Here is a 4,727-nt window from a genome sequence, read left to right on the forward strand (position 1 = left end):
TATATATATATATATATATATATATATATATTACAAAGATGCTTACAGTACCTAGGTTTCCCGTGCGGTCACCCATCTAAGTACTAACTAGGCTCGACGTTGCTTAACTTCGGTGATAGGACGAGAACCGGTGTTCTCAACGTGATATGACGCTTGTTCTAGTGGTTAGGGTGTTGTTCTTGCCGTCGTGGTTTCGATTTCCAGACAAGTGGTACGTTGTATTCATGCGCAAAATATTTCACTTCACGTGGTTCCAGTTGAAAGACTCGAAACACCAAACGATCCCTGGAAACATTGTTGATACTGTGTACAGGTGCATCACATGATGATGTATGCCAAAACTAGATCTTACACTGATAATAATCCGTCCTGAACACTTGAGACGATGCATGGGTTCGTATTAAGAAACAAAATTCCTGCTCGCACGGTTTTATCACTTTTATATTTAACAGAGAAGACATTATAGACTTGGACACAGGAAATAACACCGGATTGCTGCAAAAATTTTTATCGAAGTTTAGTCGACACCGACGGAAATCCATTAGAAGTTAAAACTTTTGGCCAAGATCAGGTGTGTGTGTATACGTGTACCTACGTGTATGTTTGTATGTTTGTATGTATTTACGTATATACGCATGTATCTATGTATGAATATATGTGTGTGTATGCATACACACACACACACACACACACACACATATGAAATTAATAAAATAGCCGTTTGCAACGTTATACTGTAAAGGAAAATTATAGACATCAACTAAACTTGACTAAGAGTGTAAATAACACCTACATTGCTAGAAATAGGAGCTAAAATGCTTCAATTCTGTTACAAAGCACATAGCATATATTCTGATAGGGGCTGCAATCGTCCCGAACACCGAGCTGGCCTTACTGAAGATGGCGACAGAAAAAACTGAAACTGGCCGGTCAGGCTAAAGTATTCTCGATTCGGTGTTCGGGGCGATTGCAGCCCCTATCAGGTTATATATTTTATGTGTTTTGTAACAGCATTGGAGCAGTGTAACTCACAATCAAAGGAGGTGAATTAAATATCGCCATTTTGTTTTCTTAAGGAAAAAAAACAAACAAACATGGCGAATGTCTTACTGTGTTTTCTTTTTATGTTCACTTGTAACACTTTAAACGGGACGTTAATGGGATCGAGGTCACTGATTTGTAAAGGGAAATTGCAAGGTCATGGACACAACTCATTCCTCCAGATGCAGCAAATAATATCCCTAAATCGAAAAAGAGGGGAAGAAGGGACAAGGAGAGGAAGAGACTTAGTGACCATCCTGACGTGCTAGTAATATATTGGATTACATCGCCTAATGTGCTCTTCCTACATTGAAGACGTTAACAGGTGATACTAGGAAGATTTGGTTACTGTTTCTAGCAAGTCGAGTGACATCGTGGTGGTTTCTTGATCCACTTCATTCATAACTTACTGTCATTGTTGCTGTTGTTGTTATTGTAGTCGTTAAAGGTGGCAGGCTAGCAGAATCGTTAGCACACCAGGTAAGGTGTTAGGCGGCATCTCATCAGTCTTCTGGTTCTGAGTTCAAATTCTGTCGAGGTCGACTTTGCCTCTCATCCTTTCGGAGTTGATAAAATAAGTACCAGTTGTATACTGGGGGCGATGTAATCGACCTACTCCCTCCCCCGTAATTGCTGGCCTTGTGCCAAAATTTGAAACCTGTATTAGGAAGATTTGGTTATTATTTCTAGCAAGTCGAGCGTCCACGTTATGATTTCTTGGCCCGGTTCACTGATAAGTTGCTTTTGTTGTTGCTGCTGTTGTTGTTGTTGTTGTTGTTGTTGTTGTTGTTGTTGTTGGTGGTGGTGGTGGTGGTGTTGTTGACGTTGCTGCTGTCGCTAATGCTGTAGTTATTTAGGCCCGAATTTGCCCTTAGCAAATCAAAACAATCTCACAATCAGAACTACTTCATCTGAGATCATTCCTTACGTTTGCTTCCCAATCCAACCCTTGGACTACAATATCCAATGCATGCGTCCTCCCCCACCCGCCGTTTCTTTTGAAAACAGAGGAGTGTGAGTTGAGGGACATTTGGCTGTTATTTCTTGCAAGATGAGTGGACAGGAAAAAGTTACCTCGTTTCACTGTTAGGTTTATAGGAGAGAGAGAGAGAGGAAGGGAGAAAGAAGAGGAGAAGGGTGAGATTGGGAGGGGTAGAGAGAGGATGGAGACAGAGTGACAGAGGAGAGAGAGTGGTAGAGGAGAGAGAGGGAGAGAGGGAAGATAAAGAAATCGGAAGTTGAGAAGGGTATGAGGAAGAGAGAGAGAAGGAGAGAGAAAAGAGAGGGAGAAGTGAGAGAGGGAAAATGTGCTTTAAATTAACCGAAGTCCTGCTGTGTTTTTTCTTCCCGGTCAGATAATAAAGCTGAGAAAGAGCACCACACTCGTATATATAGAGATACGAAACTACTGCTGTGTATTGGGGAATAGAAAAATAAAAACCTACATTTGAAAGTTTATCCGGACGTCGTTCGACCGACTGACATTTTAACCGGCCTCTTGCAGTGAAGAACTAAAGTGGCGGCTCTACTATGGTCGGGTGATTATCTTATCGACTAGTAAGACGAACACTTCGTGCTATTTAGTGTATAAAGGTCAGAAAACGAAGAGTAATTCCCTTAAGTGTAAATATACGTCCATCTGCTCACGCGTTCATTCATACATTTACCACGCGTCGTCGGTGTTGGGTGTATGTGTGTGTGGAAACACGTATCATCAAACACACAGACATAGTAATGATGATGTGTGTGAGAGTGAATGGATGTGAGTGAGTGAGCGTGTGCGCGCGTGCGCGAGTATTTCTGTGTGTGTGTGTGTGTGTGTGTGTGTGTGTGTGTGTGTGTGTATGATTGTAGATATACAGTTCCAAACGTATTTATCAATAATTTAGCTAAACATATATATGTGTATATGCTGCGGTATCTATATTTACATCTGTTACAAGTCTGTGCATATATGTGGTCATAAATAGACACACACACACACACACACACACACGTATATCTATATACATACACACACATATATATACATATACATGTATAGGTATATTTATTTATATATATATATATATATATATATATATATGTATGTATATATATATATAAATATGCACATATATTCATATGTATGCGTGTATGTATATATATATGCATATAGGTGTATGTGTGTGTATATATATATATATATTATATATGTGTTATGTATGCATATGTATGTATGTATGTGCATATGTATGTGTATGTTTGTATGTATGTATGTGTTTATGCAAATTTAGGTATGCTCATGTTTGTGCGTGTGGAGTGGTGAGTTAGTTACGTTGAATTTATCGAAATATATATATGTATTTATGTGTGTGTGTGCGTGTGTTTGTGTGTGTTTGTGTGTGTGTGTGTGTGTGAGAGAGAGAGAGAGAGAAAGAGAGAGTATATATATCGTCTTTACTAATTTATTATTTGTAATAGTTATATAGGTTATATATAGCGCTTACCCTTACCCTAACATTAACCACACCATCTCCAGCCACCCATCCACCCACCTACTCTTCCACCCAGTCATTTATACTTATATTCGTTCATTGATTCTAATATACATTCTAATGTACATACATTCAAACATACCAATTATGAATGCATATGGTTGTGAGAGCAATCTGGGATAGGGTGAAAGAAGAAACTCCAACCAATAAAGTTATTATATCAAGATCGATGGATCAAAAGAATTTTAGTGGAAGCTAATGATTAAAACATAACACCAAATTAAAATACAATCGACCTTTTATTGTAGTTTGGGATTTCAAACTAACAACTTGGTCTGTTGTCTGAGTTAGGGTCCCACTTGGCCTCAATGTGGTGAGATAAATACAGGAAAAAGAAGACGTCTATGGATCGTTGATGAAGAACCAGGATAGAAAATATGCTTTTAGGTTTAAAGCCGTTATTACTGGAATATCAAGATATTTTATGTGTTAGGTCACTTGTGAGGTCTCTCGTGAGTACAACTGATGACAGGGAATTTAGTACAACCTGCAGCATGGTCGGGTCATCGGCGACTAAACCGGCACCCTTCCTCCCACTAGGCTTGTCTGGGGAGGAGGGTTGATAGAAACCGAGCAGGACTAAAAAAACAAAATCTGTCAAAAGGACGGATGATCCTAGTGTAGGTTCAATGACTATCTAGCAATAGCATGGGCCCTCAGAAATTCCAGGCTGGTGTCTGGCGTATTGGAGTAAGGCACCCTTTAGCTTTTGTTAAATCATGTCTCTAGAACCCGCTTCAACCCGGGGCTACATCTGCTCCGATAAGTGGCAGTGACTTGGTCAGCGAATCTTCAACGACGGTCGACAATCGACGGCAAGACGAGTTCCTATGGATCACACTATCTCAAAGTGTGTATGTGACCGGAGAACACATGTGAACTTATTTTCCCGCTGAAACTTCGGACATGAATTACCTCGTTCGTCGAAGCTGGCTCTAAACACCTCTGGGTGAATGCCGTCGCAAGTACAAGCACAGGTTATATCAGGGTATGTATCCAGTCGCTTGGATCAACGAATGCTGGACTTAGGGTGCGTATGGTACTTGGGGAAAGATTGTAACATCATAATTCTTTATACTACAAAGAGTACGACATCTGGGACAATAAAATGTGCATAAATAGACACACATGTATATATATATATATATA

General features: G+C 39.7%; 1 long non-coding RNA gene and 1 pseudogene across 1 annotated transcript in view; one reads left to right on the top strand and one right to left on the bottom strand.

Annotated features, from left to right (window-relative positions):
• The window catches only part of LOC106868562 (uncharacterized), a 166,327-nt gene that overhangs the window by 112,494 nt on the left and 49,106 nt on the right, over positions 1-4,727 (top strand). The window lies entirely within an intron of this gene.
• LOC128251025 (5S ribosomal RNA) lies at positions 40-157 on the bottom strand (annotated as a pseudogene).

Source organism: Octopus bimaculoides, chromosome 27 (assembly GCF_001194135.2).
Source record: "Octopus bimaculoides isolate UCB-OBI-ISO-001 chromosome 27, ASM119413v2, whole genome shotgun sequence".
NCBI lineage: Eukaryota > Metazoa > Mollusca > Cephalopoda > Octopoda > Octopodidae > Octopus > Octopus bimaculoides.